Here is a 10,792-nt window from a genome sequence, read left to right on the forward strand (position 1 = left end):
CTGCAGAGCTGTTCTAATTGCACTAATTTACCTAGATCAACTCAATTAGCAGATCTCATGAATTTCTAGAATGTCACTTCATTTACCCAGATGATCCCCCCCAGGCAGGATCCGGGACGGCTGCCAAGAAAGCAAGACCGAAGACAGGCGGTGAGTGCATGAGGGAGCGCACACAAGGCATGCTGCTGCGGGCACCCACGGCCACACACGTATTCGCACGGCAGCAGGTCATTTGGGAGCTGCCTTCTCCATCAGCTGACTCCACTCTCCTCTACCGAGCCCCATCTCAAGCCGGGGTAGGAAGAACTCTCCAGCAGGGAAATGGCCTCCGACACTTAATAATAATACATGGGACACTTACAGCCAGACCGGAGGAGGTGCAGGGGGAAGAGTCCGACCTGCCCTAGGAGATGGCCCCAATGGGGAACTCCCTGCAGCACAGCCCCCCTTAGCTCTGGGGCCAGGGCTCCTGCAGAGGAAACAGCACCCATGAAGCTTTTCTATCCACCCAGCCCCTTCATCCCCCCAGCGCAGCCCGGAGCCCTGCTGTGCACACACGGTCTAGTTCTCTCCCCAGGCCATCTGCGCAGAGCCCCAGGCGGCTCGGCTTCCCACCCCACGGCCCCGTTCCCACTGGAGCTGCGATAGGCACATGCAGGCTGGATCATCAGATCTGGCCCAGGGGCTCCCGGTAGCCCACATGCATAATAAAGGGTGAGAGCAGGCCCATTAGTTACCAGCCTAGTCCTGATCCACAGTCCTATGGCCATGTCTCAATTTCACACCTCCAGCCGCACAGCTCCCCATAGCCCTGGGATCAGCAGTGACTTCCAGAGGAAGGCATCCTCTGCAGAGCACCCCCCGGTGCTGACCTGGGGCACTGGACTCAGCACTAAGGATGAAGAGCACCCCTTACTGAGTCACCAATACCCCTAACCTACCCCCATTTCCTACCCACCCCCCAGCTCTTGCTCCATTGGCTGGGGCAGGGGGTGGGGGGAAAGGGGAGCTGACTCGCCCTCCCACAGTACTAAACAACCCACAAAGGCTGATGCTGGGAGAAGAAAATTTGGGCCCCTTGGGAACATACTAGAGAATTTGGGCCCCTGGTGAAAAACACCAGAGCTGATCCACACCCCTCCCTGCAAGCCTAGATTCTTCAGCTCTGCTACACTCCCTGGGGAAGCCCGGCTCACAAGCCCCTCCCCAGGGCATTTCCCCAACCACCCTTCACAACACCACTCTTACTCCCTGCCATAAAATGAGGGAAAGGAGCTGTTTATATACAGCTTCCCTTCCCAGCATTCCCGGCTGTGAGGCCTACAGCTCCCATCAGCCCCAGGAACTACAACTCCCACAATTCAACTCTGTCTGGGCCAGGATCCTCCTTTGGCTTATAGGGCGAATGCACCCTGTTACCGGCCAGCTGTCATGTGACAGTTGCAAAGTCAAGCCTGCAAAAGTTAGGAAATGCCCAATTTCCGGTTGCCCCTTTGTGCTGCAGTTCAGAAATGGGCAGCACCGGCAAAGCTGGCATGGGGGTGGAGGGAGTCCAGGCAGGGATATTAGTGGTGGTGAGGGTTGCGATTGAAGGGCACTGGCAGAGCTGTGTGGGGTGGGGAGCGCAAGGCTGGAATAGCAGGGGGCCTGCGGGTTGGGATTGATGGGTGCCAGCAGATTTGCCAGCTCTAGAACTGTCGTTTCTCACGCTAATGAAATCTTCACCCACGACGTAGCAAAGAAACATTTTGAACAGCCCCATGGTGCCTTTTATGGCACATGGAACAAGTCTTCTCAGCGGATAATCCCCTGCCCTGCCCCCCAACCCCCACCCTATGGCCACACTGCGGTATCCGGCCTCTGCCTGGAAAGTGAACCATCCAATCCCTGAGCCAGAGCAGCACTGGACCAAGCAGGGGCAGGGAAGACAAGTGGCAATGTTTGAGCCGCCTGGAGCTGAGAGCCTGCCGCTCTGTGGGCCCCGCTGCTGCTCTGGTCACTGAGCGGACAGGGGAAGTGAGAGGACAAGCTAAGTGAGCAGTTGGGCTAAGCGAGCAACAGGCTAAGTGAGCAACATGCTTATCAAATGGTTGGGCTAAGCAAGCGGACAGGCTAAGCAAGTGACAGGCTAAGCAAGCGATGGACTAAGCGAGCGGATGGGCTAAGCGAGCGGATGGGCTAAGCAAGCGACGGGCTGAGAGAACGACAGGCTAAGCGAGTGGATGGGCTGAGCGAGCGACGGGCTAAGCGAGTGGATGGGCTAAGCGAGCAACCGGTTGAGCGAGCGGATGGGCTAAGCGAGCGATGAGTTAAGCGAGCGGATGGGCTAAGCGAGCGGAAGGGCTAAGCGAGCGACAGGCTGAGCGAGCGGAGGGGCTGAGCGAGCGATGGGCTCACACCCACTTCATCGGCCATCCCCGTGGGATGCTCTTGTGGCTGACGCGCCCCTGGCACAAGGAGCTGGCCCGGGGCACAAACTTTCGTTCTCCGTTCCCTGTCCCCCCCGCAGGGGCAGCTCACTGGGCCATGGGCCCTGCGGCGTAACCAGGAATTTCCCAGAGCTTGCCCTGGGTCGGGGTTGAGCTAAGGGCCGGGCTGCCTGCAATCAGGTGCGTTTGTACTGCAGATGGGCCCAAATATCCTTCCCAGCATGCACTGGGACTCGCACGAGCATGGGCATCACCAGACTGGATCAGACCCGGTGGTCCATCCAGCCCAGTCCCCTGGCTGCTCTGCTGCATCTGAGGGAGGTGCAGGAACCCCCCAGTGGCCAATACTGGAGTAACCTGCCCCTGGGGGGAGTTAGCCCCTAACGCCCTCGGTGTGGGGCTGGCTGGAGGGCGGTGTCCTTTAGACTGTTTTATTGCCCTTCCCCCCCACCCCCCCATGTGACTCTGGACATCAACTCCCCCTGCTGCAACCCAGCCGCTCTCCATCTCCTCCCTATCTCTTGGGTGTCTTCTGTCTCCTCCTTTCCTGGGTTTCCCTGCCCCCCCCAGCTCCATTTCTTCCCCTCCCCCTTCTTAGGAGCACAGACTCTGCTCCCCCCACCCCTGCATTGTGGGGATCTGTGTGTGCCCCACAGCCCTTCCATGGTGATGCTAACTCAGTAGACAGAGCTGAGGGCTAAGCACTGAGGTCGAGGAGGGCCCAGGCTAGGGTGGGTTCATCTCTCCAGGGTACTGGATGGGTTAGTGCCTCAGTTTCCCACAGGGAGCAGCAGTGTTAGGAGCCTCTGCAGTGGGCAAGGTTTGGAAGCCAGCAGGATGGAAAAGGATCTGGCTGGACGCTGGGCTCCCCCCACCCCTTGGGCTCCCAGCCGTGGTGTGGGCACTGCCCCCTGCTCTGCAATCGGCTCTTTGCTGGAATCCCAACAGCTGGCATGGGGCCCTGAGAGCCGGCAATGCCAGCGTCACACGCATCATCTGCCTGCCAAGCTCTTAAGCCCGGCACTAATGGCTTGTTTTCCCTCTGAATGCACAGCTGTTTGTCTCGCATGAGCAGCCCTGGTGGCAAATGGGGATCAGGTATCAGGGCGCCCTGCTGCCCCCCCAACTCCCCACTTGGCATGCCATCCCCACCCCATGCTGGGACCCCACTGCCCTATGTCTGCCTCTCATGCCAGAGTGGCACAGCTGGGTATGCTCTGGGTATCCCAAGGGCAGGCACAGGCTGGGCAGTGCCAGCTTCCCCCACCTGCCCTGGGTGGGGGGCCTTCCAGGGCGAGGAGGCCTGAGTCCAGCCAGCTCACTAGTGAAATGAGTCCTGGCCCCTGGTGTCTGTATTGCACCTGCCCAGGGACTGAACAGGCCCTGGAGGCTGAGCTGAGCGCCTCTCTCCCCCTCGGGGGGCAGGGTGAGCATCCTGGCAGGGGGCCAGAGGGCTTGCCCTGCCCTGTGCACTTAGTGACTCCGGCTTGTTGAAAGGCAACACCCTCACGCACACCCCCTTGTGGCACAGCATGGCTCTGCACGCACCCTGCCTCAGTTTCCTTTCCTTCAGGGCCCCTTAAGAACTCCACACCATCCCAAAGCAGGTAAGACAGGACCCCCGCTCCGGGGTTCCATGAAGCCCAAAGAAGCATGAACTAAAGTCTCTCACCTTGGGCTCAGGGGGTTCCCCAGGCTCCTCCTTAGGGCGTGTGGTTCGCAGCCGTGGCCTGGGGGCACCTCTTCCCTATGAGCGCGTCACTCGTGGGGACACCTCCCTGCAGCTGGGCCCTAACGGCCTTTTCTCATGCCCATGGGCTCCTTAGTCACTCAGCTGCCTCCCTTTGCAGGAGTTTGTCAGGGCGGGCTGGGCCAACCACCCCGTGCCACTGCCCCTCCCTGGCCACGTCTGCGGGGGAGCTCACCGACTCCACTGGCTGGTGGACCATGCAGATCCCAACGGAGCGCTGGGCCCAGCCAGCCAAGGAACTCACAGAGGTGGGCCAGGGCACATTTCGCCTGCTCCCACTCCTGCCCCCAGCACTGACTGGTCACCCTGTCACCACAGGGGGTGCTGCTGGGGGGCACAGCCAGCCAGTTCCTTTGCCCCCCCCCCAGCGCTGCCCCCTATTGCTCCAGCGGGGGGGGCACAGGGTGTGGGGGGATGGGAGCACCCCCACCTACCACACATCCAATCAGAGAGAGGCCCCCTGGCTTGGCATCTAACGCAAACCTGCTCACACCTGAGGACAGCCGGGCTCGTGACAAGCCAGCCAGGGGGTTGCTCATATTGCTCCGCCAGGAGCACCTGGAGGCTGCGGCTAAGCTCCTTCTCCCGCAGGACGTGCCCTGACACGCTAAACAGGCAAGACATGGCGGGAGCATGAGCCCCGTTTTCCAGCTGGGGACCCCAGGCACAGGGTGGTGGAGTGATTTGTCCAGGGCCACCCAGGGCGGCTGTGGGGGAGCTGGATTGAACCGGGTCCCCCAGAGGTGGCGTGAGGCCAGGACCCTAACCAGGGGTAAGGTGGAGCTCGATGCGTGTGTGACCAGGATTAGCTGACGGGGTCATCTGCACCTGCAGGGACTGGACTCAGTGACCCAGGGGGCCCTTTCCAGCCGACGTGCTGCTGTCTCCCGCCTAGAGCCCTGCAACCTGACCCCAACCCTCCAGTTCCGACTACCAGCCTCGGGTGTGGGTCAGGTCAGCTGAGAAAACAATGGGCCTCTCTCATGCTGGGGGGCAGCTCTCCTCCTGCCCATGGGGCAGGCATGCCGGTGCGTGCGGCACAAGGGGCGGGAGAGCGTCTCTTTGCGCAGCGCACCCAACCAGCAGGGGGCGGCAGATGCGGCAGCGGGGCATGCAGCCACTGCTGTGCCGACCGCAGGCACAGGGGGTTCCCTGACCCCACCAGAGCATGCACCCCCTGCTTTGCCCCTCCAGCGCCAGGACTGTGCGACAGTCCTGCCCGGCCAGGCGCCCCCCTGCTGCCTCATGGGGCTACTGGTTCCCCAGGCTTCCAGCCTACCCTTGATCCAGTTGCTGCCCCAGCTTTGTTCCAGCTCCTTTCAGCCTCGTCTGTGCCCTCCCCTGACCCCGCTCCAGCCCTGTTCTGACCCGCTCCAGCCCTGCCCCCACTCCTGCCCCCGACCCTTGGACTGACTCCAACCCGGCTTCAACCCTTGGCCTGCATCGAAATGCCGACTGCGATCCTGATTTGGCTAGTCCGCAGGCTTGGACCTCAGGTCTGACCCACGACCTGTCCCAAGACCCCCATTTCAGCGCTGCCCTCAGCATAGTCCCGTCTCTACATCTGGCTTCGAGCACAGCTCCACCCACCAGGCCTAACTTGGGTGGGCTTGGGTCTGGTTCAGGCCTAAAAATGTGGCCCTCGCAGACCCCTGTGCCTGACTCCAGTCCACTGCCTTAACCGCAAGGCTACCCCGGCTCTCAGATAGACCCGGCTTAGGGGAGCCAGCACACTGTGACCACCGCCTATCATTCTCCTGGTGCTGCCTTGTCTGGCTGTTGTCTCATACTGAGCTTGTCGGCTCTTTGGGGTGGGCCTATGGTTTGGTCAGTGTTTGTACAGAGCCTAGCTCAACGCCAGACAGCTCCACGGTCCCTCGGCGCTAGGATAATACAAATCAGTAATAATGTTCCAACACGCCTTCTAGCGAGGGGGGGCAAAGAGCCCTGGGCCACCTTTAAACTGGCACCCCAGGTTCCATATGAACCCCCTTGTTTTCAGCCATGCACTGCTTTTACCAGCACTCACCAGCCTCAGGCCCTGCCCCGAAGGCGAATTTTGGTTTGAAGGGAAATGGCTGGTTCTGCCATTCCAATTCTCAGGGAGAGAGGCAGCGTGTGAGTGAAACGGCCACCTGCCTTCTGGTAACTATTGTTCCTCACGATGTGTCGCATGCGTCCATTCCACGGTGGTGTGTTCACGTCCCGTGCAATGGCGCCAGCGAGTTTGCCCGAGTGGCACCAGCAGGGGCAGCCCTGACTGCAGCCTGGCATCGCTTGTGTCCTGAGCCACAAGCACCCAGGGTGGAGCCATCTCTCCTCACCTTCCGTGCTGTGCCTTGCACACCAGTATCTCGTCTTCAGTGGCGTCTAGTTACTGGATAACTCTTTCGTGGCTCTTGGTTTTTATCCAGCCCCAGGCCAAAGACAGAGGGGACTTGTGCAGTGAACGACACGGCCCTGGCAGTACTTCCCCCGGTGCTGGGGGCAGGTCTAGGCCCTTGGCCTGAAGCAGAATTTACGTCATTCCCAGACCTCACCCTGCTGCCCAGCACCACAGGGGATTTCAGCAGGAGACAGGAGCGTGCAGCTACACGCTCGCCTGGTACGTGGCTAGCTGAGCCATAACACATACTCAGGGTGGGTGGAGGCCGAGGCAATGAATAGCCTGTGGGCTCAGCCGCCCGTCTCCCAGCCGGAACAGCGTATTCCCCAGGGGCACAGATTAGTGCTTTGCCCAGACTCATTTTGAGGGTGCTGAGCAACGGGGCTCATGCCCCTGCCCTCCGGTGGCTATTCCAGTCTAACAAGGCTCATTTCCCTGGGCTTCACCAGCCTCTCGGATCTCCTGCTATAGCCCAACGAACTGGAGCAAGCAGAGAAATGAGCCATAATTACAATACACCCGATTCTAGGCTGTGACCCTCATTAGCAGCTTTCTGACACTGGTCTGTGCACACTTTGTCTACATGAAGGACCTAGAGCAAATGCACCATTTGGCCCCACTGCTCTTCAGTTGGCCCAGAACGGAGGCCAAACAAAACTTCCCCGGGGCCTCGACTCGCTGGGTGGGTGGAGCCAGAGGAAAGGACTTTCCAGCACTCCTCAAAGGTCAGCACTCGGGAAAACACCCATCACAGCCACCAGCCTTGTAGTAACCGTCTGGCGGTTCTCTCCCAGGGCCCAGGTCCTCTGCACCTTGTGTGCTCATCTCAGAGACATCCGGGCCTGACAGGACCCTTGGGGCATCTTGTCTGACCTCCTCCCAACCACCCCGCTAGTCAGCCCCATCACTTGTTTGGCTATAGGCAGCCAGGCCGGCTCTGAAGCCTTCAAGAGATGGAGAATCCACCACTTGGCTTGGTTGGTTGTTCCAGTGGCTACTGACCCAGACTGAAAAACGTGTCTAACTGGTTTAACTTCCAGCCCTCGGCTCTTGTTCCGCATTTCACCCCAATGCCAAAGAGCCCTTCAGAACACGCTGCCTCTCCCGTGGTTAGGAACCACACGCTACCCACCTGTTGTGTACGTACACATGGGATGAGTCACTGGCGCGGCACGGCCTGGCAAGACGCTCGGTTGAGATCCGCGGTGCAGACGCCCCTTTCCAGCACAGCCGTCCCTCGCTCTGCAGCTCGAACCCCCCGGATGCTCTTTCCCGCTGTAGGAGCCAGCGCGCGGGCAGCAGGAGCGGAGAGTTTAGAGCCAGAGGCTGGATGTAAAATTGGCAGTGGGGAAAACCCAGAGGAGAAGGAAGACTCGGGGGGATTTATTTTCTACTGGTTCCCTGCAAAGCCCCTGTGAAACTCCCAGCTCCGGACTGAGGGCTGGGCCGGGCACCAGCACCTCTGATCTTCAAGAGCTGGCGACAAAGCGAGGCAAGTGCCTTCCTGCCCGATGCTGGGCAGCACGGGGAGCGTGGCGCTTTCCTCTGAGTTTTGGCACTTCTTGAGCTGAACGTGTGTAGCTTGCCAGGGCTCGGAGAATTCCCAGCCTCGGCACAATGGGAAATTCGGGGCTCTGCTTTGCCCCTCCAGCGCCAGGCAAGCTACCCACTGCCACAGCTGGCCGGAGAGAGCTCCCGCACTGTTGCTATGATCCGTGGCCTGGGTGTGTGGATCACCAGAGGGTAACTCCCCACCCTTGGGGTGAAACACGGCCTCTGCAACGCTCGGGCCAGTCGCTAACGCCAACACACCCTCTCCCACCGAGTACCATGGGGCGTTGCCACTTGATCAGCAGAGGGAGAGCCAGCCGCCAGCCCGCGGCTGCCACCCCCGCTGATGCCAATCAGAGCACGCACCAGCATCCAGGACTCCTGGGCCCAGCCCAGTGATGTGGCTGTGAGACCCCAAGCAAGTCCCTCCCCCCGCCCCACTCCCCATGTCCCTGTTTCTCCATCTGAACAAGGGAGATAAGGATCCTGGCCTGGGCCCGAGGGGCTAATGGCTGCACAGCTCTGCGGAGATAAAAGCACTCCGCTGCACTCATTTTATTTCCCTGCTCGCTCCGGGGTTCCCTGAAGGTTTGGCTGCCGTACCACTGGGCTGGAAGAAAGCATCGGCTTGAGGAGCCATCGGTGGTTAATTGCAGCATGCAATTAATTCCTGTCCCTCGGCCCCTGCTCTGTCCCTGCCTCTCAGCTGGGAGAAGCCAGGGAGAGCCCAAGGGAGCATGCTGAATGCCACGTGCTAACGAAGCTGGGGGTTGAAACAGCCCTGGCGGGAGTAGAGGCGTGCCCACGAATTCATTCCTCCTTGTCAGGGAGAACCAGCAGCCAGCCGTGCACAGGGCCCCTTGCACCTGACATGTGGTGGCTTCCATGTTCATTGCCCACTGGGTGGGCTCGTCAGCAAGCTCCCCCCAATGTCGGCTGGGGTGGATTGTTTGCTGTGGCCAGAGAGTGGAGATGAAACAGCAGCCTTGAGAATGCCCGACAGAAGAGAATTAGATCACTGCAGCCGGGATGGGATGGGGAGGGTCCAGGGATGGAGCAGGGCCTTCCTGCTACCCAGCACAGCAATTCAGCTGCCTCCTCCCCAGCCATGAACCCCGCTCCTGTGGGAGTTGGTGGGTGGGGGCTGTCTGCACAGGTGACTGAAGGGCCTGCTGGCTGGAAAGCAAGGTTGGATCCCTGAACCGTGGGAAGCTTGGACCCCACAGTCCAGTGAGAACATCAAAGAAATCAGCCCACCCCAAGCCACGGCCAATCATCTGTTTATTGAGTGGCTGTCACAGATAAAACACCAAAGTGTTCCACTCAAAAAGACCCCAGCCAGGACACGGGGTGTGGGTGTCAGGTGGCAGCCGGGGGGGGAGCAGCCCTTTGCAGCACACAGCAATCAATTCCAATACTCCAGCTTATCCAGCCCCTCTCGGGAAGGGGGCGCTCAGACTGACTTGCGCGGGCCACACCAGGGCAGCCTGGCTGGCTCATCCCCACGCACTCTGCTGGTGACTTCTCCTCCCCCATCCTCTCCTCACTTGGGCTTTTCACTCAGAGGAATCAAAATCAAGGGACAGGCTTTGCCAAAGGCTGAGAGCATCCACCCACTCGGAGGGAGGCCTGTTCCAGAGGGGAACAGACGCGACTCATTGACGACTTGACTGCTGCCGTCCTGGTGCCTAGGGCCTAGTTCCCCCAGCGGACAGTGGAACAATGACACGGCCCAAGGACTCCAGAGAGCTTGGCCCTCAGCTGGTGCTTTGCACAATGAGATCTCAGGGCACCTCACAAAGGTCGACAGCACTGGCCCAGTTTCACAATGGGGGAAATGAAGGCACCGGGCAGCAAAGGGCCACACATTCACAAGGGCCCTCTGGTTCTGGATACCCAGCATGAGGCATTTTTAAAGGTGCTGAACACCCACCTCATCCACTGAGCTGGGGGGGGGCTCAGCCCCTCTAAAGTAGCAGGCTGGAGGGGGCCTCAACCTGGATACCAAAAAAGGAGGCACCTACAATCAGCAGACACTTGAAAATTCCAGGTGAGGCAACTCGTGACGTTTACTCGGCAGAGAACCCGGCAGCCTGACTCCCCCGGCGAGCCGGCAGCCAAGGGGTCAGCTTAAGCAATCCCATGGAAAGGAGCAAAAGCCCCTTGTGCTCACGGATCCCAGACTGCGGTTGCTGGTCCTTCCCACCCCATTCATGCTAACTCCGGGCAATGCCCCTCTGACCCCTTGCTGCCGCCAAGCAGTAACAGAACCCGAAAACCTTCAGGCTGTCTAAAAATAGGCTCTAAGGATTGTGAGAGAGTCTTTCTGGGCCAGCTGCTGCTAACAGATGCCAGGGGCAGTGCATCCTGGCTAAGGTTAGGGTCCCGCTCAAAAGCTGTCAGGGAGCATTAAGTCCCTGGGAAAAAAGCCTTTTAAGAGGAGGTTTGAGCAGCTCAGCGACCTTGCGCGTTGATGGCTTTTGGCAAGGAACCCGACCGTGCTCTGTGCTGGGGCAGCAGAGGGTAGATTCAACCCCCGGGGCGGGCCGGCATGAGACCTCGGCCTGCTGGTGTCGATCACACCCATAAGGCAGCCAGGATCTGTGGTCTGAGTGGCGCGTGGGCAGCGGGCTGGGATCCTTAGCCCCCAAACAGGAAACGCCCTGGGCCAGAGAT

Source organism: Lepidochelys kempii, chromosome 2 (genome assembly GCF_965140285.1).
Source record: "Lepidochelys kempii isolate rLepKem1 chromosome 2, rLepKem1.hap1, whole genome shotgun sequence".
In the NCBI taxonomy this organism is placed as follows: Eukaryota; Metazoa; Chordata; order Testudines; family Cheloniidae; genus Lepidochelys; species Lepidochelys kempii.